General features: G+C 51.5%; 1 protein-coding gene across 3 annotated transcripts in view; it reads right to left on the bottom strand.

Annotated features, from left to right (window-relative positions):
• LOC125158439 (signal transducer and activator of transcription 5B) overlaps nucleotides 1-6,192 on the bottom strand; it is a 68,043-nt gene extending 61,851 nt beyond the window's left edge. For 2 of the 3 annotated variants that reach the window (XM_047845504.1, XM_047845506.1), the window contains exon 1: nucleotides 3,778-3,927. The gene's annotated coding sequence lies outside the window, so the exon portion shown is untranslated. Of the gene's footprint in view, nucleotides 1-3,777; nucleotides 3,928-6,094 lie in introns of those variants that run through there. The other variant, XM_047845505.1, reaches the window with a different exon arrangement.
• Nucleotides 6,193-12,309: the final 6,117 nt, after the last annotated feature.

Below are 12,309 nucleotides of genomic sequence, written 5' to 3'. Positions count from 1 at the left end.
TGTAGGTACCTGGAAGGAAACGGATAGCTACAGCCCCATTTTTCTGTTCGTTGCACCTTTGTTGTTGTAAGAGTCCTTCAGTTGGGAAAAGATTCAGGAACGTCCTGCCTTCCCAACTGGGTATTTAGTCTGAGTTCGGTAAGGGAGTCATAAAGCAGTACAATGGACAAAGATAAACCACATGGCATCTGATGCTTTATATGTTTAAAATAAAAATGTGACACTACAAGAAATTTAATATGTGGACCTAATTTTGAAAATACAAACAGGAAGCACCCCCACCCCAATATTACCATTAAAAAAAAAAAAAAAAAAAGGAAACCAAACCTCAAAGATACCTTCCAAGGAAGTCATGGGTGTGACCAAAACTAACAAAAGTAATAAACGTCATCTAAAACCCTGAAAACACCAAAAGTGAGGGTATTTAACCACCTAAAAATCTAACTCCTGTAAAGTACTCCTCTCTTTGATCAGTAAAAATAGCATAGATTTACATACATAAAGTCTTCTCCAAACTGGCTTAAGTGTTTCAGTAACAGGATCATCATAAGAAGAAAACATCCGATGTCAATATTCTACTTAAAATAAAGACAGAATTATTAAAAATGAATATAATTTTTTAAAAAAGTTTTTATCACTGTGATACTCATGACTTAAATGTACAGAAAACTGTCTGATCAATGGAAACTAGACTGTTAAATTTGACTTTCTTATTCCCAGAAATAAGCATAAAACTGTTGTGTTTCCAACATTGCAGGGGAAAAAATACTTCTGATTTTAGAACATTTCTATTAACAAAGCCAAGACTTAAAGAATTTTTTTTTTTTCCTTTAACCACTACACAAAATTGGGGACAGTGACACTTGAGAGCTAACTTTTCAAGATAATTTTTATTAAGTTCCGGAGTCAAAGTATTCTGCCACTTTATTATGAACTCAGTAACCTGGAACTGTCAAATTAACTTGTTAAAAGAATAAGTTTCAAATACTCAAAACAAGTTAATAAAAACTGGAAGTTTTTTGCTTCCTTTTTTTGTAGGAATAATGCGGTAATCTACTACACTCTAATAGAAGGGGAAAAAAATGTCTCACTTGGCAGGTAGCACATCCAGAGATCTGTGAATACTTTTATGAGATACATACATGTTTACAGGGCAGTAGTAAGATTCCTTTGATTCTACCTTCAACCTGCAATCTAATCTTGCATGTGCTATTTACCTATTTATAACATATTCCTTTTACAAGACTGCTTCTATCACCTACCTACATAAAAACAAGCCAAATGAACCACCACACGCACGTTCATAAATATAAACCTAACACAAATCACAAATAACTTGAAAACCAACACTAATATAACTTGAAAAACTTGACATAAGTACCAAAAGAGCAATAATGACACCCTTTGCTAGTCTTGATGTTGTTTTTGTATATGTAAAGAACATTTTAAAAAATCAATTGAGAGCAAGCAAATGAAGATGAAATGAGAAGTTGGGGCACAATAGGAAGTGCTGACCAAAATATTTATGTTGTAACACTTCAAACAATGATAGCACTTCCCCCCCCCCCACCTTCTATCACATATATCACGGAGTACCCATTGAAGAAATACATCCACCTTAAATTTCTTAATACAATCCATATTAATATCCTGTTGGCAAAAACATGAATGCTGAAAAGGCCAGGACTAGGGAGAAGGTGGGATAATTTACTGAGTTGGGTATACAGCAAAGATTTTATGTAGTTCAGCTCCAAGTTATGCAATAACCAAACTGCTAGTGATAGAAATCAACTCTTTTTTTTTTTTTTTTTTTTTTGCTTCTGAGGTTTTGCTTTTTTGAAAAAAGATCTCTCCATTCCTTCCCTGTATCTCAACCAGGTGCTTGAAATTTTCATCTTCCAAAGGCTACGGAACACAAGCAATCTACTAGATAACGCTTACCTGACCAAAGGTGTGGTGGTGTTTTAATTGAACGTGACAGACATCACAAATTGTCTCATGGTAAATTTTTCTTAAAATTGGCAGCCCCTTCTCCCATTTATACTATCAATTCTAACAACTGTAATCTTCCATGAGATGGAAATTGGTACCAAAACAAATAAAAAACCCAAAGCCTTGATATAAAGTCAGTCAATAGGATTCCACCATGTGAAATGATCAGAACTGATCCAATGTTCACGGTGTTACGACATAAAATTAGAAAAATGTGAAAGGTACACAAAATAAAATACATTGTTTTCTAACAGCCATTAAATATAAACAATACAATATAAACAAATGAACCATAACAGAAAAATGTTGAAGAAAGAGGCAAAATTATATTATCGTCATCGAACAATAACAGAATTATTTGAGGTAATATACACAACAGCTGAAAGCTTATTATGGCCCAGGCAGCTATCCAACCACTTTGGAAACCTAAGATATCAGTGGATGATAAACATCATTTGAAGACTGAGAAAATGACATAAAGCTCAGTTTAATAATTTGGTGACACATGGCCCTTTCAAGGGGCATTTCCCAAGGACATTCCAGAGACAATTAATGGAACTGTATTTAGGCAAAAATCCACTACTCCATAGGGTTTGGGGCAGAGCACTGATCTAAGAGTCCTCAGACCGACATTTCAGTCCCAGGACGACTGCACAGCTGCGTGAACCGAGCAGATCACCTTCTCCATCTACCAGGGGCCTCAGTTTCCTCATTTGTACAATAAAAGAGAGCGCCATCATTGCCAGGGTCCTTTCCAGCTCTTAACATTCCATGACCCACTTTCAGTACTATCTGTTTGATATAAAGGTCTGACAGGAGCATGGGGGACAAGAAGAAAAAGAACTGGGCATGGTTCTCCGGGAAAGAGAGGATCGCTATCTCTTTTTGCCTTTAACATTCTTGTGGTTTTCACTAATCTCATCTTCCTAAAAGCTGACACTTGTTTTTCTTCCTCGCCTTTTCCATCACTGCTGGCTACAAGTGTTTGCAAACGCCTCTTGCTCCACACAAGTTCTTTCCTCTTTGATCAGCGTGACCATCTTGCCAGATTCCTTCAGCCTCAGACCAGCTTTTGTGACACCACGACTGCCCTTCCGACTCTCCATATCTACCCCGACACCAGGCGCACTTTTTTACTCTTTAGCCCTGGCTAGCAAAAAAAAAAAAAAAAAAAAAAAGGGCACGCCACATCCCACCGCCACACGCACCAGCCCGGGCCTTGGCGGGTCCTGATGTGGGATCCCGCACCCCAGAGCCGTATGGAAACACTCGTATTTGTTGTCTTGACTCCTTATAAGGCACTGTTCCTCGAGGCTAGGCGAACACCTCCCACCCCACCGGGCACCCCCCGAGCTCATCCCACCCCCGGGAGTCGCAGATCCTTCTTTCGAAAAAGGAGAAAAAGCAAGGGGACGCCAGCGGCTACTTGGCACTGCAACCCGGAGGTGTGAGGTGGCCCACAGCAGCCCCCTCCGCTGGCGGGGGTCGGCGCCGGGGCCCTTCACACGCCCACCCCGACACACGCGCCCGCACGGTCCCCACACTCCACACCCTCGGCCCGCCACCGCCGCGGCACGACGCCCCTCGCGCGCGCCCAGCGCCCTCGCCCCCTGAGCCCCCAGCCCCCGGCGCGCAGTCACCGAGGCCGCCTCCCGGCCCGCGGAGCGATGGCGGCGGCGCGGCCCTGCCGGGCGTCTGGGCGGCCGGGGCGCGGGGCCCCGCCCGGGCGGGCTCCCCGGCCTCGCTCTCCGGCCCCGAGCCCGGGAGTCGCCCCGCAGCTCCTACCTCGCTCGGCCCCTCGGGCGCCAGCCGCCGCCGCCGCCGCCGCCGCCCGCCCGCTCGCTCGCTCCCTCCCTCGGCCGGGCCGCCGCGCGTAGTCGCCTGCGCAGGGTCCCCGCCCGGGGTGACGGCTCCAGCCGCCGAGTCTCCTCACGCCGGGACCCGCGGGGGCGCGCGCGCCGCTCGCGCACCGAGGCCCGAGCGCGCCCCGCGCCGGCGCGCGCCGCTTCCTGGTTCCGCCCGGCGCGCGATCGCGAGCCCCGTGGTCCCTCGCACCGGGTCCGCGGCCGCCCTGGAAGGACCCGGAACCCCTCGGCGCGCCGGGCTGGGAGCGGAGGGGTTGGGGGGGGGGGGAGGCGCTGGCGCCACGCGCAGCCCCTTGTCGCTCAGACGGGTGGCGTCCCCTCTCGGCTCCCGAGCCGGGTCCCCCGGGGCCACGAGCACATGCTGCTTTGTTTGGGTCGACTCGACCACCACGAGCAGGGCTCGGGCCAGACTGTTGTGGTCGCGTTGATTGGCACCCCCCTCCGCGGCCCGCCACCCGCCCTTCCCCCGGGCTGAGGCCCACGTTCCGGGTCCTATCCCTCCCAGGCCCAGGTCAGAAGTCCACCGCTGCCCCATCAATAATTATCCCGGGTTTGCTCCCTGGAGGGCGTTTCAGCCAGAACTGCCGCTTACCATCCGGGCGGAAAGCCTGAATGGACACAGCGGGAGTTTACACTCGCCCAAGTCAACTGGATAGGTCCACTGTTCCAGAGTGAATGGGGGAGGGGGGGGCGGCGGGGGGATGGGGCGTCTGACACCATCTCCTTCCTTGGGGACTTTTGCTCGCTCCTGCCAGTTAGAGCTTGGGGGAGGGACTGGCTGCGTTATCAAGAGAAGGAAGAATAAGCACCATCACCTTTGTAAGATCCAGGGAAAGGGGTCTCTGAGAGCCTTTTCCATGTAATGGGGAGGGGGTGTGGTATCTGAGAAGGCAGCCTGAGTCACCCACTCTCCTCTGGCTACGTCTCTGGAGCTGGCCAACCGTTTCCCTGGCAACCCGCCAAGGGCCAGCACCAAAGCAAGGCATGTCAGATCTCCAGAAACCTAGCTGCAGGGGCAGAAGGAGAAGGACTCCACACATACACCCAGAGCTTCCCTTCCCTACAGTCTGCAAATCTTCATGTCCAGAGATGACCAAGATCTGCAAGGCCCCAAGTTCTCCCATAATCCTCCTTTGGCAGCTCTTCCCAGCAGCCTTCCCTTCCCCTCCAGAATAACACCAGCCACAAAGATCTTTGTGTCTGTAGCCGATCACAAAGTCCTTCTCCCCCACCCAGGCAACTGCTTCTATCCCACACTCTGGGCCAACACCTGGCACAGTGCTTTGCCCAGAGTTGGTGCAGGGCATTTGGAGGCTGGAGCAGGAGGACAGGCTGGAGCAGGAAGCTGGATGGAAGCACCAGCACTGAGCATTCTGGCACCTCTCTGGCAGTCACTGTGCGAGATGTTTCAACACTTGAGCACACTGCATTTCTCTCGAAAGTTTTTGCACCTGCACGCGTGCTGTTCCTCTGCCTGGAATGTACCTCCTGCCTTCGGTGACAGTTGGTCCAGGCAGTGAGAACCTCTCTCCCCCTGTTTCCCTGATGTTCATGCCCCTATTATGGCACCTCTAGTGTTGAAGGACAATCTCTTGTTTATATGTCTCTCTACCCCTGCCAGCACACGATATCCCATGTACCTTTAAATCCACCCCCTGCCCAGCGCAGAGCAGACACCCAATAAACATTTGAGGAACAAACTCTCCACTCTAGGAGTAGAAATGGAAACCAGGAGGACTGTGTAGTAATTAAGAGCAAAGAATCTAAAAGCAGACTTGCTGTCAACTCCTCGAGCTGTGTGATCTTAAGCAAGTTTTTGGCCTCAATTTCCTCATTGTAATGTGGTAATAGTAATAGGACTTACCTTGTAGCATTGTTGTAGGAATTAAGTGAGGTAATATGTGTATAGGGCTTCAAATGCCTTAAAGCACTATACAGCTGTTAACTACTATTACTGTTTTCAGTAAAGGCTAAGATTTACACCTCTCTTCCTAGGACTGGTCAGGTCTAGGACTGGATCCAGCTGCCTTGACAGATAGCCGCAGGGTGCCCTGGAGGGTGGGGCAGGTACACCTCTTTATTCCTTCGTCTCATAACCCATCTCTGACTGACCACTATGCACAAAGCTAGATCTGGCTGGCTGTGTGCACAGACACGAAGGACAGAACGTTCTGAGTGACTACCTCAGCAAAACAAGAACATTGTCAACCTGAGAGGAAGGAAGGTCTAACACCTACCTCTCCCTACTTGCCAATCCGGATGAGGTGAGAGCTTCTTCTCTTGGGCCTCAGGGACATAGTCCCCTACGTGGAGGAGACACCAGACTGAGACGTAACACAGAAGGAGTCCTAGAAAGAAAGAAACTGAACAGGAAGCTAGGATCCAGAAAGCCCTACAGAGAGCCCATATAGAAAGTTCTCAGAGACATACCCAGAGATGTAGTGACATCCACTGGAGAGAGAGTTGGTCATCTCTTAGCCAACCCTGTCCTGACCCAGGAGAGAACGACGCTTGGGGAGAGCCTGGAAGTCTGGTGGGTAGCCCTTGTCCATATGTCCAGCCTACTCTCAACCGGGGACGGACTTCAGCCTCCTTCCCTTGCTCTGGAGGACAAGCATGTGGCTACCACAGAAAACAGCTCCCTGCTTCACACCTCCCTCAGCCCAGCCTGCCCCCAGGGAGAACGTAGGCCATTTTCTGGAAACATCATTGAAACCACAGCCACAACCCCCTCTAGTTAGAGACCCGTGCTCGTGTGGTTTCCTTCTCCAGAATGCTCTGAACCCTGGGAATCAGGCTGTCCCTGGGAACCACCAGCCACACAGAAGGAAGGACCCTTGTGGGAACTTTTCTTTCATAGGGGCATGACTCCTCCTTATTAAGTCAATACAGGCATTGGACATTCAACGGACAGGAAGGCAGATCTCCAGGGCCTTAGAATGGAGATTTGTCACAGCCAGTGGTTCAGGAGAGGCTTTGTCAATGCCAGGGCTTACCTCTGCCAGAGCGTGGGCGGTGAAAGGAGCTGAGTTCTTCAGTTAGATCTGCTTCCAAATCCCAGCTCTGCCAACTTACCAGCTGTGTGACCTTAGTCAAAGTACTTCACTTCTCTGAGGGCCTCATTTTCCCTCATGTGTGAGTCATGGGAAGTAAAGTATAATAGACATTTGCAAATGCATAGAATCTTTCTGGGATGCATACAAGACTGGAGTAATAGTGGTTGTTCCTGCAGAGGGGATCTAGGGGACAGGAAAGGAGAAAGACTAATTCTTCACCATTTTGAATCGTCTGAGTTTTATATCATGCGCTATACTACCTATTAAAATATTAGGAAGGGGCCCCTGGCTGGCTCAGTTGGAAAAGCATGCAACTCTTGATCTCGGGGTCATGAGTTCAAGCCCCATATTGGGTGTAGAGATTACCTAAATAAATAAAACTTAAAGAAATAACTAAAACATTAGGAAAATGAACTTTCTTTTAGTGAAGAAAGTGGAGAGACAATGTTTGTGAAAGTAACTAAGCGTCATGGCTGGCTTGCAGAAAAGGCATTTGATAAATGTGTGTTTCTCTTTCCTTCCTTCAGCCCAACCCCAGCCAGCTTGCTGGGCCAGGAGGGCCTGGGACAGGGGTGAGGTGAGGGTGGGGAGATGGGATGTGAGCAATGGAGGCGCAGGTGCTTAGACTCGCCTGGGGATTCTCACTTACTCTCTGTCTTGCCCTTGTGCCCCTCACTTACCTGGGCTCCCTTCCAGCCAGAACTAAAGGGGTGGCTGGCTCTCTGGAAAGCCGAAGGGGCTCCCACCTGGCTTCTGGGACAGGGTCAGCCTTCCCTCTCCATCCAGAGCTCCAGGGCAATGCTGCATTATCCGGAGATGGCAGGGCTGACACAGAGGAGAGAAGAGAGCGTCACCCCAGGCAATATCTTGCTGGCTCGCTGGGTAGGATTAAGAACTCAAGGGGCGCCTGGGTGGCTCAGTCGGTTAGGCGGCTGACTTCGGCTCAGGTCACGATCTCATGGTTCGTGGGTTCGAGCCCCGCAACGGGCTCTGGGCTGACAGCTCGGAGCCCAGGGCTTTCTTCGGATTCTGTGTCTCTCTGCCCCTCCCTGCTCATCTTCTGCCTCTCTCTCTCTCAAAAATAAATAAACTTAAAAAAAAAAAAAAAGAAAAGAACTCAAAAGTCAGCCCAGCACCAGACAAGGATAAGGCGGCGGCTGCTGCTGCCATGGGCAGGAAAGCAGGTCAAGTGGGAGTAGAGCTGGCAGAGGCCAGGATGAGAGAGGAGAGAGCCTTTCGGGTGCTGTGGGTCAGGATGTGTGAAAGGGAAACAGGGGTCTGTACTAGTGTAAGGGAACCCTGGAGGTGTCGGAGCGTGGAGAAGCCCTGTCCTGTTTGAGGGAACTTCACTAAGCCAACAAATATCTGTGAAGCCTCTACTAGGAACCAAGCAGTGGAACACAGCCCTTTCAGCAACTAGTTAAGAGCCACAAGAAGCGGCCTGAGGTACAGGATTGAGAGCTGCAGGACAGCAGAGGAGAAAATGCCTATTACCTCCACTGGCCAGGGTCCCTGAACACCTCTTAGGTGCTCATCGCTGTGACTGACAATCCTTCACAGCAATCCTACGAGATGGGTCTTGCTGTTCCTCTTTTACAAAGGAGGTGGCTCGGCCCAGAGAGGCGGACTAACCTGCCCAAAGTCACACAGCAGAGCAGGCTTTGTACCAGGTCCAAAGCCTTTGCATTTTTCTCTACACCACACTGACCCCCATGAAAAGGGGGGAGGATGTTACCCGATGGCCAAGGGAGGATGGCATTCCAGGTAGGTGGAATGGCGGGGGCGAGGGGGGGCATAGCTTGGAGTGAGAGAGGCCAGTGCACTAGGGGACTGCATGACTGGAGCAGGAGTAAAGGGAAGGCCCATGCGTAGGGTGGATTTCAGCACCAAAAGAAGAGCAGGCCAGTAGCCAGCGAGGCAGGGATGGAGCATTGGCCTGGACATCATTTGGGAGCCAATTTTGGAGGCTGGGAGCAGGGGAGTCGGCAGTGAAGATGTGGGTGGGTTTGTGACATAATACACCAGGGAACAATGAGAACCAGGGACAGGGAGAAAGGAAGCCCCTCTAGTCATAACTAAGGAAAGTGGCCAAGTGGTGGGGGTAGCAGGGAAGGAGTCCTCTCCCGAATGTCCCTCCAAGGGCTTGAGGTCGGCTACTGGGCTGGCTAAGGCACAGGAGATTTCTTGTTGGCCCGGAAGGAGGAGAAATGAGATGAGTGAGAAGAGAGACCTGGTGGTCTTCGTGGAACAGGATGGGAGCCAGATTCCAGCCAGGGCTCTGCTCAAGACAGCTGGCAGCCCTGCTAGGGGACCCAGCTCTGTGCCCACCTCTCCTCTCTCCACCCCCCAGGCTCCAGGGCTCCAGGACCCTTCTGTGTAGTGAGAAGGAACAGCAAAGGCTGGGTTCCATCCTGTTCTCCCGACTGGGGAGGAAATGTGTGCTAAGCACAGACGTCGCACCCCCTCTTCTCCTTGTCCCACAGGTGGCTCTCCCTGGGCAGGTGGCCCGGGCAGCTGGACAGGCTCTCCCTCCCACCCACCCAGTGAGTCCTGAACCCCTCCCGCCCCTATTCTCAGAAACAGAGCAGAGTCGCTGTGCCTCAGGCAGGATGGCCTTGTGTTCTCTGGTAACTTCACTGTAAACTGACTTCCCTGAAGAGGGGTAGAGGACAAGGGACAGAGGCAGGAAGGGCAGACAGGCTTCACCCAGGACCCAGCAACTCCTTCCTCTCCCCCAGATTCACACAGAATTACTTACCCTCGGTCCTGCTGTGTCTCCAGGGATGAGAATGGGAACAGCTGGGGACAGCATTTCTACAGGGAGGTACCAGGATATGGAGACGGGAGAGGCAGGGACAGTGGTCTTAGGGGTGCTGTATATGCTGAGTGTGGGCCTGTGCCCCCGCCCTTTCCAGGAGCTTTGGGGGCGGGGCTGGAGAGAAAGCAGACAATCCCAGCAGAGGCAAGGTGGGGGTGGGGGTGGGGGCGGTGGGAGAAGCCGGAGGTTTAAGCCCAAGGCTTCAGCTCCCTTCTGCCGGCACAGAGATACTTCCTGGAATGCCTCCAGCTTTCTTGGGAAGGCTCTTCACCCCCACTCTGCCTCCCCTCTGGCTCCCACAAGATGGGAACTCTCCTTGAAGAAGGGACTTGGAGCAGAGGAAACAAAGACATCTCTGTACCGCCTCCCTCCACCCCCAGGGCCAGTTAGGTCAAGGTGACCTTGATCTGTTCTCCCCAGGGAAGGGGGCATGAGCTCAGCCTTCTGGGCTAACCTTGTTTCCAAGGGCAGGCTAGAAACGGGACTCGGGATGACTCTTCCCTTCCTCCATAAACTTAAACCCATCTTCATATAACGCACAGGTCAACAGAGCAGGGGAACGGACTGGCATGGAGACGGTGTGCCTCACTCCGTGCCACAGAACCGTGATGGACTAGCCCAGCCAAAGGAGACGTCCTCCCTCTGTGGCGTGTGCTGGGGTTGCCGGCAGTTGAGGAAGGCTATCCCGAGACCTCTCCGTGGGGCCGTCCACTTGGGTCCCGGTGTCAGCTGTACACTTACTGGCCAGACAGCTGTGGACAGGTCTCCTTTCTGGACTAATCCAAGGGGATGAATGTGACTCTGCCTCCCTTTGAGGTTGCTGCAAAGATCAGTACAACGATGTTTGCACATCAACGTGCCACGATTCAGTTCAGGCTGTATGCGTGGGGTGCAAACTACAAACGAGGCTAGGGATTATCGTCATTCCTAATAATATTTTATGGTCAGTCTTCCTTTAGGGAATGTATTCCGTGTGATTTTTAAAAATCCTTCCTCACTGCCCATGTAATGCTATGTCTTGGAATTGGGAATGAGAGGCAATTAGCAGAGGCCTGGGATCCCAACTCAGTCCAGACCTTAGAAAGTTTCTGATCTTCCTGAACCCCATCCCGGAGGCCTCAGTTTTCTCCTCTATAGTCTGGGCCCCTAAAACCACTAGGGTGCTTTGTGGTGGGAAATAGCAGAGACCAAAGCAGAGGATTGAAAGCAAAAAGAAACCCCAAATTTGACATTTCCGGGTAGTTGTGTTATCCGGAGCCACGACCACAATCACCTCTGCCCCCAACCCAACTTTGACACCCTTCTCTCCTTCACTCCCTTGGGTGGCCTTTGCCCATCCTGGGAAAGCTCCAAAGCTCCTCCTCCTCCCCCACTGTGTTGCAAAGGGAGGACAGAGGCACAAGGAAACGGAGAGAAACCCAGACAGAATCAAAGAACCAGAGACAGAACAGACACCTAGAGAGAAAGAATCAAAAGGAGGAGAATCAAAAAGCAAGAGGAGGCAACATGCAGTGAAGGACATTGGGATGCAGGGCCTCAAAGGCAGAGGCCAAATGGGGAGAGAGTCAGAGTCAGCAGGGTGGGGGGGGGAGAGGGGGGACAGCTGCAGCCACTGGACACAAGGTGGGGGCACAGCATGTGAGCTCACAGAAGGTGCTAGGGCATCTCCACTTAGGCCAACCCTTCCAGTTTTGTTCGCTGGCACCTCAGTCCTGGTTTTTAAGGACCCAGGACCACCCTCCTTCCAGTCCAGCCCAGCCCAATATAGCCAGATGTTTGGTGGGGGCAGCTGCCAGCTGGAGCAGCAGGCCTCTGCAGGCCCTGGGGAGCTGGCTGGACAGGCAGCTGCCTGGAAGTGGGCAGGCAGAGCTCCCACTCTGGATTTGGCACCCCAATAGCACCTTCTCCAGATGCCTAGAAGTGGGTGCATGGCAAGGGTGGTCCTCTGTCCTCCAGATGTGGCTCAGAGGACTTGGAACCCAAGGAATCTCCTCCCAACAACTGGCTTACCCATCTTCTGGAAGCCAGAGGCTGGAGGGCACAGAGGCCAAGGTGGGCCCACCCTCCGTGTGGCAGTAGGTTTGGATCTGCCGCTAACAGGTTGTGTGACATTGACCAAGTCTCTTCCTCTCTCCAGCCTCTGTTTCCCCATTTGTAAAATCATCTTTACAGGTCTTCCCAGCTCTGACACTTGACTCTCATTCCAGGTGGTCTCCTAGCTCTGTGTGTCTGGCCCTCCTCTGCCAAATGAATCGGTCCGGAGGGAGGCAAGAAGCAGGCAGAGGCCATGTGCTTCCTCCTCCATGAGACTAAGAGGCTGCAGCCACACATGGAAACGTGTGTGTGAGACCCAGACATCCCAGCTTCTGCAGCTTGAAACTTGGCCTTTTCCCTGAAGTACAAAGAATGAAAGTGGAGGGGGGGAGGTTTACTGAGGGGCAAGAAGGTGGGGTGGGGGGGAGGAGGGAGGGAATGGAGAGAAAAGGGCAGATCCAAGAAGGCGTAGGGAGGGAGGGAGATAGATGAGAATGATTCCCTCCAGGACACATGGTCTTGGCCCAGCTGGGTCCTCCCTTGG

Source organism: Prionailurus viverrinus, unplaced genomic scaffold, assembly GCF_022837055.1.
Source record: "Prionailurus viverrinus isolate Anna unplaced genomic scaffold, UM_Priviv_1.0 scaffold_35, whole genome shotgun sequence".
NCBI lineage: Eukaryota > Metazoa > Chordata > Mammalia > Carnivora > Felidae > Prionailurus > Prionailurus viverrinus.
This window is presented reverse-complemented; position numbering and strand designations above follow the sequence as displayed.